The sequence below is a fragment of the Copadichromis virginalis genome, linkage group LG22 (assembly GCF_057382275.1).
Source record: "Copadichromis virginalis isolate Kocher_CV1m ecotype Utaka linkage group LG22, C_Virginalis_male_GT1.1, whole genome shotgun sequence".
NCBI classification, from domain to species: Eukaryota; Metazoa; Chordata; class Actinopteri; order Cichliformes; family Cichlidae; genus Copadichromis; species Copadichromis virginalis.
Window position 1 is genome coordinate 22967374 of NC_140638.1, and position 12689 is coordinate 22980062.

A 12689-nucleotide genomic window follows, 5' to 3' on the forward strand; every position below is an offset into this window, starting at 1 on the left:
ACTGGTTACAAACAAAAAAGTGATCGTGCTAAATCTATTCAGTGTTTTACAACATGTGAAACAGAAGGCATGAAGAGGTAACAAGGGTGTTGCATGTGGACTTAGCTGTGCAGTGTGTGGTTTTGCAGTAAAAGCTGCAAGTGCAGAGCAAATTTAGCAGAAATAACTGTTAACTGATCATCTCTGACTGTTTTTTGTTTTCTTTTTGTTCCTGATCACGTGGGAGATGTTGCAGAAATATCAGTGAAAAATAAGTGTGAACTGTTACAAGCCAGAGAATTGTCTCAGCTTTATAAATATGGAGAATTATCCTTTTTTTTTTTAAAAAAAACTATGAATTTGAATAAATCTGGGCCCGTGCACATGCTGTATTTGGAAGCTGCGCGTGCTGACGTCATTACGGGTGATGCTACTGAGGCTAGGACGAGCAGGAAGGAGGGGAGAGAGAAGGGGGGGCGGGGGTGTTCCGCCGTGAACGCGCTTCGGATCCCCGGCGGAGGGCAGCGAGGGCGCGCATCTCTGTCCTCCGCTTGTGAAGCGACTGCAGGGGAGCCAGATGCCCGACTGTGAGCCGCTGCCTGTGGATACCCATCCTAAATGCCAGAGCAGGCAAGACTCGCAGACACGCTTTACTCCGTGACGGAGAAGAGGAGAGAATAGAGGCAGTTAAAGGAGTAAAAATTTGTGTTTTGTTTTGTTTTTTAATTTTCCATTTCTCCCCCCCGCCCCTCTCTTGTTTTTGCCCCTACTCGCTCTCCCAGCTTCAACCAAAAGAAGAGCTTCCTTGGACTTGGAGTACCGAGCATCAGTTGAAAATAAAGCCGCTATCCCACTCTGCCCCTGCTATTGCGGCGCTGTTAACTGTGAGCGCGTCCCCACACTGCTTTGGAATATACGCGTAAAACCATGGAGATTATATGACGTGGATTTATTTATTTTTTTAATACTACTATTATTATTTTAAATTTTCTAACAAAACTGGACACCTACAATAACGAAGTCCTTCTTCTTTCATTTCACCATCGCATTATTATTTTTTGCGTTGTTCTGTTCTGTTCTTTCATTTGATCTGTGGATGCTTTTTCTTTTAAATTGATCATTATTATTTCATGTCCGTAGCTATTCTTCTTTCTTTTTAATTGATCGAATCATTGATTTGTTTTCCACACTTATTGTTTCTGGGCTTGATTCGGACACGCCAAAGTGGGATGCCTCGCGGAGAACATTTGTTGGAAGAAGATTCCGCGCGGCTGCGAGGGTGAATGAATGATAGTATCCCCTCTCAGTCTGAGACGTGCCATGGATGGGAAACTTAATTTGTATCAGCGGAACCGATCGGGGAATAGCCGTCGCATCAAATAACTGCTGCTGACAGCGATCAGGTAACATGCTTTACCCACACAACTCAAAGCTTTTTGGAAAAAAAAAAAAAGGGGGGGGGGGGGGATACTGTTTCTTTGCGCCATCCACACTGCCGGTTTGTCTATTTATTTCATTCATGTCATCCATGCTGTGTGGAAGTCCGATTTTAATGACGCATATAGTCTAACGTTCAGGCTGCAGTACAGTTATTTTTCGCCCGTCCGGGGCAGTTTCACAAGACTGAGCTGTATGGACAGTTATCAGTGTTGGTTGGGGGGTGGGAAGGGGGGGGGGGGGTATGTGATCCGTGGACCTGAGCGAAAGTAGCGGTCACAGTAGGGGAAAAAAATCCCCAAACACGCCTGAGCCGTTGAGTTAGATCCCATTAATAGAACTCTGCTTGAAAGCACAATCCTCCCTGAATGCCGAATCCCTCAGTGGGAGACGCTGAGAACTGTAAGTCTGTCTTTAAAACCCGCTGTCAGACCTGTAACTTTCCGCAGTGGCCGAAAGAAACACACACTTGCACAGAGAGCACCGTGGGCACGTACCCCGCACAGGCAATTTTATTTCCAGCTTGCAACACACTGGTTCGCCTCTCGCTTTATTGATGCAGTCTCATCAGCACAACCCTGCATTCAACACCTCAACAAAAGAAAGAAGCGGTTTCTTTTGTGTGTGTGTGTTGGGGGGGGCACGATGTCATTCTTAATTTAGATAAGGGTCCACACACCAGACCTCTTCCCACGTGCGGATCTCTCCTCGACGTTTCCACGAAAGGTTTAGGGATGCTTGCAACGATCGTCGGCCGGTCGCAGTATCTATATCTTTATGATCGAGGTACTGATGCTGAGCCCCTACCACCACCACCCCCCAGCGAGCGCTCTGCGCCTGGGTGAGTGGGTGCCTTCTCCGATTGAATGTTAAAGAGCCAGGATGTACTAAAGACGCCACTGATCGTGGGATTGAATAACCGAGGAGGGAGGGGGGGCTAACATCCGTACTGGCATCACAGCACGCAACAGAAAGCCCTTTGAACGCTTGCTTGATGAAACTCCTGGGTCTGATTATTTGATGGGGTGGGTGAAAAATGCATTCGTGGGCACCTCTTTGACTGTGCCGTGCGTCTGCCGCAGTGCCTCTCTCGGTCTAAGTCGGTGCTGTTTTCAGTGAAATAAGTGTGCCAGGGTTTAGTCGGAGAAAACGGCCCCACAGATGCCCCCCCTCCCACATTCGGTAGTGAGCAGGTGGCTCCGGTGACGCTGAGCGGGGATGACAAACGGGACGCGACAACGGGAGCGCAGAGGAGCCTCCGAGCTCTGCTCCCGTCTCTCTTATTTTCTACCCATCTGTTGAGCATGCATTGTGAGCGCTCTCTTCGCTCTCCACCTCAAACCCCGCATTTCCTGCCAATGGATCCTCTTTAATTTATGGAGTGTAGCACACGTGTTAGCGGCGATCTCGATTATTTTGCTTCCCCAAGTCGCCATCTGTGCGCCGTGTTAAACAATTCCCTCCATTGTTTTTTTTGTTTTGTTTTGTTTTTTACTTTTTCCCCCACTGAGCCGAGACAAACTCTTGCTACGGCAGCCGGTGGGTGAACTGGTACATGCTACTTAACAGCGACAATGATTCATGTCTCTTTGGTTCTTGGCATCATTTAGAATCTGGATTAACAGGTCAGACATAGCCAGCAGTATCTCTGTCTTTCTGCTATGGGAGCTTGGTAATCATGTAATGGATTTGTTAGCGCAGGGAATCACTCTAAAACTTTACAGTAGGGGATACTGGATCTTCATTTGAAGAACCGTGTATGCTGCTGCTCTGCTTCCACCCTGTAAGTAGAGAGCAGTAAATAAGCACAAACTAGCTTCTTGTTTAATTTAAAGTCAGTGCTGCTACAATTGGTTATGGCTGATGTTGTCACCAATGGCAGTAGGCCTAGTAGGGCTGCTTTTAACCCAGATGAGCAACTCACAAATCATGGTTGATGCCCATCCTTTTTTTTTAAACCCCAGCTGGTTAGAGGATAGAAGGAGGATAGCAAAGCCAAACCTTCTAAACCTGCTTATATTTATTAAATTTGTTGTTTTTTTTTTTCCACTGAGCACCATAAAATTTCCTAAGTAAAGCACTATACAAATACAGGCCGTTTACCATTTACTTTTGATGGAAACTATAAAACAAGATATTCTTTGGATTATCCAGAGGGATTAAACTTCTGGAAGCAGATGTTGCTGTTTTCATTGTAATCTTTGCATTACCGTGAGCACCACAACAACAACAATAATGACAACTCCACCCCCAAAGAAACAAACAAAAAAAACCATTAAAACAAGCTGGCAACTCTCTGGGCTGGGAGGAGGCATAACTTTAATCCTGCTCAAATAAAAGTAAAGCCAACCCACTTACCACAGTAGTGACTGATAAAAATACATTTAGAGAGCAGCAGAAATAAGACTGAGAAATGGTTACTTTAGTTAGAGTAAATGTCTGAGGTATATATTGAACTTTAAAGTATTCGGCCATGAAAGAGTTTTATATTCAATCATACCAGTATCTTAGTTTCCTTGGAATCAAAACATATTCTTTACATCAGCACAACCTTTGTGATCATTTAGAATTCAGTGTCTAATTTATCATAAAAGTGCATGAGTTTTTTTCCATCTAAAATATTGAGTTTAGTTATGGAAGTTATGCAATAGCCATGATGTGCAGTGTATGCAATTTGCAGAACCTTTTCATGACTGGTTCAGCATCTCTTTGGCATCTCACTGTGTTTTCTAATGTTTTTGAGCTGTGTTGCTCAACAAGCAGCGTCTACACTCAGTTTCTCCGTCCCTTGCCAGACTGGTCAAGGCTGCTGCCCATGACAATCTCCAGAGTATCCTCTAGCTCTTTCAGGAAGAGCCTCCTTATGCAGAGCATCATCCAGGCTGGATTTTCCCATTCGTGCCCAGATCCGAAATGAGATCAAGTGTTTCATTCACAACAGCAGTGCCGCATGCTTGCAAATTTTAGCTCAAGCAAGGTGTAAATTGGTTCCCGGGAGGACAGAAATGGGGAATCTGAGAGATAATCACTTGTTGCGAGATTAAGAGTGTGGTTGCAGAATACTTCTCACTCTAAAAAGGAATGTAAATAATGTAAAGCCTTATAGTTAATATTAGTGAGAAATCATTAGCTTTACATCCTTGGCAATTACCTGTGGAGGGTGCCTTTAAAGCCTTATGGTCAAGCAGCAGAGAAGAAGAACCACTCTTTATTGGAAAATAAAATTATGAAACGGCCAATTTTGACCAAAGTGCAACAGGGAGGTTAAGCAGAACAGAGAAACGAGACGGCAAGTAATTACCGCGCCATCACTGAATGATCAACCCAGCAGCTGCTGGAAAGGCAACACAAATGACAGCGCGACGCATATCAGCTGAAGACGTATGAAAACCACCCAGCTCTGTGGCAGTTTTATAAGACCTGCAAATGTGATACTAATAACATCTTCAATATCCACCCACATGTCATGCACTAACGCTGGCAGCACTAAATCCACCCCCCCCCCCCCCCCCACCTCACCCCAACCCACCTGCCACCTCCCTCATTTTCTCACACGCACACACAGTCACTGCACACTGTAACCTCTCTCTCACCTATCTGTCTCCACGTTTCACGTCTCACTTTTGCTCAAATGACTCGGATAGGCAAGCGTTCAAGAGCATACATCAAAACCAACAAACACACACACAGTATGAAAACTGATGGTGGCACGTCAAGCTGTGTGTGCATGCTGTTTAAATAGTACATATGGACTAGGGGTCCACACGACAGCTTGATCTTTCCTGGATCACTGCACCCTGGCTGAGCCATTGTTCCTCTGACACCCCCCTTACATACACAAACACACGTTCCCTCTCCTGCGCCGGCCTTTCCCTAACGAGCTTCCTGTTCTGTTCTCCTCCTTCCACCATTCCTCCTTATGTTCTAGCCCTATCCATCCATTGTACCGTTTCTCTAATTGACTACCGGGGTCCTTATTACCTCTCTGGATCTGTACAGTTAGGCTGGGATTGATAGAAGAGGACAGCTGTGCCCAGCTTCAAAATTCTATAGCAGTACGGTCATATTCACTTGTTAAGTAACGCACCAATATCCAGGCTGAAGACTTTTTTTAATCGTGCCATGTAGAAACCGCTGTCAGCTCCCTGCAAATCAGTCATCATCAGCTCAGGCCATTGCTCAGCAAGGGAGAAAGGGCTAATGAGGAGAAAAAACCCAAGAAATAATCATAAAATGTATAGAATGGGCTCAAGAGTCGGTCGGAGAGATAACCAGAGTAAGTTGCTCAGGAAGAACTGGGGGGGAAAAAGGAGATGAAGCAGTCTGCATCTGCTTTCTTTGCCTCCTCGTCCTTCTCCTCCACGTCACACATCGTACACTCCTACTTCGAGTGCTCTGCCATGCTCCATTTGGAGTCACAGATGCCTCTGTCACTGGGGCAGCATTCGTTTGGCGCAGCCCCTGGGTGACTGTGTCAATATTTGTAGTGAGTGCCATTTTGGTTTGGGGCGCCTCTATAAGCATGACTGGGCTTGGGCGAGGCTAAAGCTAAAGGAAAATCAACAGGAAGCCAAAAAGAAAAGAAAAAACAGGCCCTATAGACTCACTACATACAATTAATTAAGCCTTTTGGCAGGGAAAAGCTAAAGGATGGGCCTCCTTGGGAACAGATAGGTAGGTTTGGGTTGGGGGGGCTGTAAAAAAACCCCAAAACAAATTAATTGCCTTGAATCGCTGAGATAATTCACATCTCTGATTAATATTGATCGCACAAGGGATAAGAAACTGCCACAATACGACCGCAGAGAACAGTTAATTTGCTGAGATTCCGTGTTAGTAACTCTTTGTGCAAAGATGAAAAAGGAATCTTTGCAGGGCAGTGACTGCACAATTTGAGGTTCTTACTTGGTGCTCATTAAGCTGTGTGTTTGTGACTAACTGCTTCCCAACAGTAATATTTGCCTTTTTATGTAATGTTTTTTTCATAATGTGTGGCCCTTGGGATGGAGAAAGAGCAAGAGCTGGCAGATCGTATTGATTCAGAGCATCTAAAGCTGCAGTTTTATAGCGCTTTACAGGAGGGCCCGCAAGGATTTCCTCAAGTTCATGATTGCTTTTACTCAGCATCATACATCACAAATCTCATATTTTTTTTCCATCCCGACCCACCTCTGCAACCCTGTTACAGCCCTCCATTTGTCTCCCTCTCCTTGTCTTTGCAACATTACCATGCAGACACTTCAACACACCTTCTTTTAACCTTTTACTTACCTGTATTATGTAATGTGAAATGTCTAAGTCACCATTTTTCAAAGAAATGTACACACACACACACACACACACACACACAAAGTGGCTGCCCTTTGCAGCTCACACACAGAGGGGGTCTAGTTCCACTGCGTAACTCAGCGTTCAGAGGGCGCAGACTCCTCTGCCCCAGCACATTGGCCTCATCATCAGCAGAGTGGCTCTCTGTTGCACCCATCCCCCCCTCCGTTCCTGCTCTATACAGGGGAGGATACTTTGTGTTTGCAAGCCAACAAGTCGAATGCTCTGCTCTGCCGGAGCAGAAGAAAAGAGCCTTGGTATTGTGGGATCTGATGTGTTAATGTGTGCCAACCTGCTCTACCTCTGGAGCCACAGCCATACAGTTAATATATTTGTGTCAAGGTGTTGATTTGTACAGAATTTCTTGATGCAAAGAATGCTTCCTATATTTCCTACCTCTTAGTAGCTCAAAGAAATGGTTCTTGAAGTGAGATCTGGGGATCCTCATAGGGCCTCATTAAGTTGCAACTATGGACCAAAATTTGTCCTCAGGTGCTAGCAAACAAATCCAGTCAATGCATTAATGCTGTTAAACTAAGTCCACATATATTATCTGTAAAGTCAAAGTCAATTTAAATGTATGTCACTTTTAACAAAATTAAAATTTAAATGTGTTTCTGTTTTCATGAAAGTTCTGAAATAACTAGACTAAAAAGCTTTAGTGGACATATTTTTGAGCAGCTCCTTGAATCTTTTTTTCCTCTGTAAGGTTCTCCAGCCACAGATTTGAGAACTGCTGTTCCAAAAAAACGGTGATTGAAATCTCTTATCTGAATAGTCATATCTTATAAAATACTTTTTTTTTATTTGCTCCTGCTGAGAAAAAAAATCTGACAGACATTCAGCGCAGTTGCCACTTTTCATGTTTCATTAGTCCTGTGCAAGGGCCGTTTGCTGCATGTGTGATTATGCATGAGACGTGTCAGTGTGCATGTGTGCGTCTGAGTGCACAGAGCACCTCCTCAGGTTCCAGTGGCTTGTCAAAGCTGCAGCTTGTGCATTTTTGGAGGAAGCAAAGTGGACAGGTGGAATTCCAGCCCAGCGGCAAGCTGGATAGACTCACGCTGTGACAGGTGTGGGCATTGACAGGGCAGAGTTGCCATCGAGATGATTAGCCGAATCCCAGTGGTATGGACCCATCATCGTGTTTTCCATTCATGTTAAAATGTTAAAATGGAGCCTAATCGAGGGTGATAGTGCGTCTCTTTGTGAGTTTGCAATGCAAAGATAGAGGCACGATTAAGCGAGAGAGAGAGAGGGAGAGAACTAATTCTGCTATGATCTAAAAGATATGCACAAGGTGTCCTGTGGTGTTGGTGATGTGCTGCATCAGGTGTATGATAATGGTGAGATCGGTCTTTTACTTCCATCTTATCACAAATGTATGACTGAAAAGATCTCCCCTGGTGCCACATATAAATGCATTCAACTTTGTTTTGCTTTTGTTTTGTTTTGGGGGGGTTTATGCGTGAGGTTACTGTGAATGAGCAACTTAATCTAAACCTAACCAAACAGCTTTTGGTACCTTACCTAGCAAGCAACTGCTAAAATACAAAGCAAGTGAAGACAAAACAGGGCAAGGGTGGAAACACAAAGCTGAACAGAACTTGAACCACGGTCTTCTAGCCGATTCAGCGCTTTCCAACCTCCAGAACCAGACTTTGTCGTTCCTATCTCTTTGCCTCTATGCCTGATGCTGGAGGGCAGCCAATGCATGTCTCTAAGACATATGACAGAGCATAAGTCATATGTCATTAAAGAAAAAAAACTGAGTCGCAAGTGGTGGAATCTTGTGAAAAAGCAATTCTGCTATATAATACAACACCTAAATCTAAACTGTCATCACCGATGTAACATACACAGAAACACCAGCCTTACAGGGAGTGCAGAATTATTAGGCAAATGAGTATTTTGTCCACATCATCCTCTTCATGCATGTTGTCTTACTCCAAGCTGTATAGGCTCGAACGCCTACTACCAATTAAGCATATTAGGTGATGTGCATCTCTGTAATGAGAAGGGGTGTGGTCTAATGACATTAACACCCTGTATCAGGTGTGCATAATTATTAGGCAACGTCCTTTCCTTTGGCAAAATGGGTCAAAAGAAGGACTTGGCAGGCTCAGAAAAGTCAAAAATAGTGAGATATCTTGCAGAGGGATGCAGCAGTCTCAAAATTGCAAAGCTTCTGAAGCGTGATCATCGAACAATCAAGCGTTTCATTCAAAATAGTCAACAGGGTCGCAAGAAGCGTGTGGAAAAACCAAGGCGCAAAATAACTGCCCATGAACTGAGAAAAGTCAAGCGTGCAGCTGCCAAGATGCCACTTGCCACCAGTTTGGCCATATTTCAGAGCTGCAACATCACTGGAGTGCCCAAAAGCACAAGGTGTGCAATACTCAGAGACATGGCCAAGGTAAGAAAGGCTGAAAGACGACCACCACTGAACAAGACACACAAGCTGAAACGTCAAGACTGGGCCAAGAAATATCTCAAGACTGGTTTTTCTAAGGTTTTATGGACTGATGAAATGAGAGTGAGTCTTGATGGGCCAGATGGATGGGCCCGTGGCTGGATTGGTAAAGGGCAGAGAGCTCCAGTCCGACTCAGACGCCAGCAAGGTGGAGGTGGAGTACTGGTTTGGGCTGATATCATCAAAGATGAGCTTGTGGGGCCTTTTCGGGTTGACTTTGGAGTCAAGCTCAACTCCCAGTCCTACTGCCAGTTTCTGGAAGACTCCTTCTTCAAGCAGTGGTACAGGAAGAAGTCTGCATCCTTCAAGAAAAACATGATTTTCATGCAGGACAATGCTCCATCACACGCGTCCAAGTACTCCACAATGTGGCTGGCAAGAAAGGGTATAAAAGAAGAAAAACTAATGACATGGCCACCTTGTTCACCTGATCTGAACCCCATTGAGAACCTGTGGTCCATCATCAAATGTGAGATTTACAAGGAGGGAAAACAGTACACCTCTCTGAACAGTGTCTGGGAGGCTGTGGTTGCTGCTGCACGCAATGTTGATGGTGAACAGATCAAAACACTGACAGAATCCATGGATGGCAGGCTTTTGAGTGTCCTTGCAAAGAAAGGTGGCTATATTGGTCACTGATTTGTTTTTGTTTTGTTTTTGAATGTCAGAAATGTATATTTGTGAATGTGGAGATGTTATATTGGTGTCACTGGTAAAAATAAATCATTGAAATGGGTATATATTTGTTTTTTGTTAAGTTGCCTAATAATTATGCACAGTAATAGTCACCTGCACACACAGATATCCCCCTAAAATAGCTAAAACTAAAAACTACTTCCAAAAATATTCAGCTTTGATATAAGTGAGTTTTTTGGGTTCATTGAGAACATGGTTGTTGTTCAATAATAAAATTATTCCTCAAAAATACAACTTGCCTAATAATTCTGCACTCCCTGTATTTTTAGTCCACGCTGTTATTATACCCTGCAAAGTCTAAAATATTCTTCTACTTGTTGCACATAGATTTATAGTCTCCGTCATAAATTTACTCTGTCTAATTTAATTTTAGATATTTCATTACTTTGAGTTGTTTTTTTTGTTTGTTTTTTTTTTTACTGCCTTTAACTTAAAAGTAAATTGCTTGCACTCGTAGCCCCAAAGCTCAGAGCTCAAAGCAGTCAAAGTTTCCAAAATCTTCTCATCTTATATGAGATGTGAGGTTTGCCAGTTTTTATTTGGAAGGCATTAACATCAATTGGACTAATAAGCACATTTTAATATTTCACATAAAAATATTCTTTATGACCAGATCGCTTTTCTATTTTTGACTGCTTTTGAGTCTGTATTCACCTCTCCCCAATTCTAGATATGGTGGACTCCAGTCATGCCCCCAGTGCATTCCATTGGTATATTCCAAGTGATAAGAGACCTGCTTGAGGTGACATTACACAGAATATATGTAATAGCTCCTGCCAGTTTTCATCTACTTCACCAGAATTTCAATCTCGGACTCATATAGAGGTCTTACAGGTTATATAAGTGGTGCAGAGTGGCAGTGAGTGGGGTGATGTGATTTTGTGCAGTGGAGTACCTTTTGGGGAGGCTTTGGCTTTCTAAGCGCATTTGGTTTTTCTTGTGATTTGCTTTGTCTTTTGGCCACTTACATCAAGTGTGCATGTCCCAAAATGGCAGTACAGACGCTAAAACAGCAGAAAGTGACTGTGTTTGTGACGCTTGTTTGTGACAGTTCAGACTGACTAAATCCAGGCTTTACAAGGAGCTCCTGTTGTTTCTCTCATTTCCCTTCAGACCCGCATCTTTTGTCGCTGTCTCTGCACATTCATCTTGTGGAGTCAGATACTACTTTACAGCTTGGGGTAACTACAAAATTGTGCTCAAGTTAAAACATGTTCACCCTGAGTTGACAGGTCTTTGTTTCAGGTTTGTTGACTTTGTGCGCTTTTGTGTTGCCTTTAAATTTCACTTTGTGTTGTATAACACAGCTGAAGTGCGGCATTGTTTGCCTTGGCGAGAACTGAAGCAACTTTTTCTCCCAGGATGAGTGGAGAATAAGTGGGAGCAGCAGCTGTGCAGGGAGTGAATACAAAATATTTTGAGCACACTGCGTACTTCTTTGCTCTTTGTACTCAGAAAAACCATAGGCTGTATGTGGAAGATGGCCATAGCTACAAGTTTATGCACTTGCACTTTAAAAACTTTGAGTTGAGCATTTTGATCATCTTGTCTTTGTTTTACTCTAAAACCACATGAGTCGAGATGATCTTACCATAAAATCATGTGTTTTCACACACTCGGAGTTTGAATCACACGATATTCAAACCATCATTTTCTATTTTATCATCTCAAAATGGAACCACGATCTATAATAAACTGCTCTGTTTATTAAAAAATACTTGAAAATGATCATCAAACAAGGAACATTTTGATTGAAGTATTACATCAAATAAGATGCAAGCTCTTTTTCTACTCCTTATACGCCAAAAAAAATTTCTGCAACAAGTCACCTCCTGCTGGCCATTAACAAGAATGAAGGTTTAACGTATTCTGTACTACCTTCCCTATTTGGGGTAACATTTTTGTTTAATATACAATCAGTAACAGCATATGAGAAATTTTCATTACAGACTTCAGTACGGTGGCTCGGAGAGGTCAAACGCACTGCAACTTAAGAAAACACCAGCAAATAGAAAATCTCTACAATAGCACACAAAACACAACAAAGGTTGAACAAAACACAACAGATATAGAAAAGAAAACCACACATGCACACTGAAAAAGACAAGAAAACAAAACAAAATTTGTTTTTAGGGGCAATAACGTAACAGAAGAGCTGTGGAAGTGATAAGCTAACAATAAACAGCTAACAGCAAATGTGTCTAGAGTGTTATATGAATCATGTGTTTAAAAGACACATTATCTGCATCTTTTTCTTCCTCCCAACACTGATGAATCCTCTTCTTGTTTTAAGTGTCTCTTAAGTGTGCCTTCATGCTACTTTTTCGCACATTTTGGTTTCTGTCACTTCCACAGCTGTAACATTGTCCACCCAAAAACAGTTCTGTGGTTGTTTTTTTTTGTTTGTTTCTACTTTCATTGTGTATCATTCACCCTCTGCTGTGTTTTGTATGCTTCTGCAGCATTTTTCTGTTTGCTGGTGTTTGACCTTTTCAAGTTGTAGTGCATTTGACCTCTCAGGGCCACCGTACTTCTGTCTTTAACTAAAGTGTTTCAGTGACACTTTTAGTTTTAAGAGCCAACATGCAGCTTGAAATGCTTTAAAAATGAATACATGTGTTTTGATTTGAGCACAGCAGAGAAATTCAAACCCTCATGGAGCCAGACTGTGTTCCCTTCACAGAAGCATTGTGTAATTTATTGTCTCCCCACTAAACATTGTGACCAGGCTCTCATCATCACGTGGCCCTCCCGCTACCTTCACAGCAATTAGACA

At 43.0% G+C, this 12689-nt stretch overlaps 1 protein-coding gene across 11 annotated transcripts in view; it reads left to right on the plus strand.

Annotated features, from left to right (window-relative positions):
* Window positions 1-523: 523 nt before the first annotated feature.
* Window positions 524-12689, plus strand: part of adgrb2 (adhesion G protein-coupled receptor B2) — a 266514-nt gene continuing 254348 nt past the window's right edge. For all 11 annotated transcript variants that reach the window (XM_085446299.1, XM_085446289.1, XM_085446294.1 and 8 more), the window contains exon 1: window positions 524-1382. The gene's annotated coding sequence lies outside the window, so the exon portion shown is untranslated. The remainder of the gene's footprint in view (window positions 1383-12689) is intronic.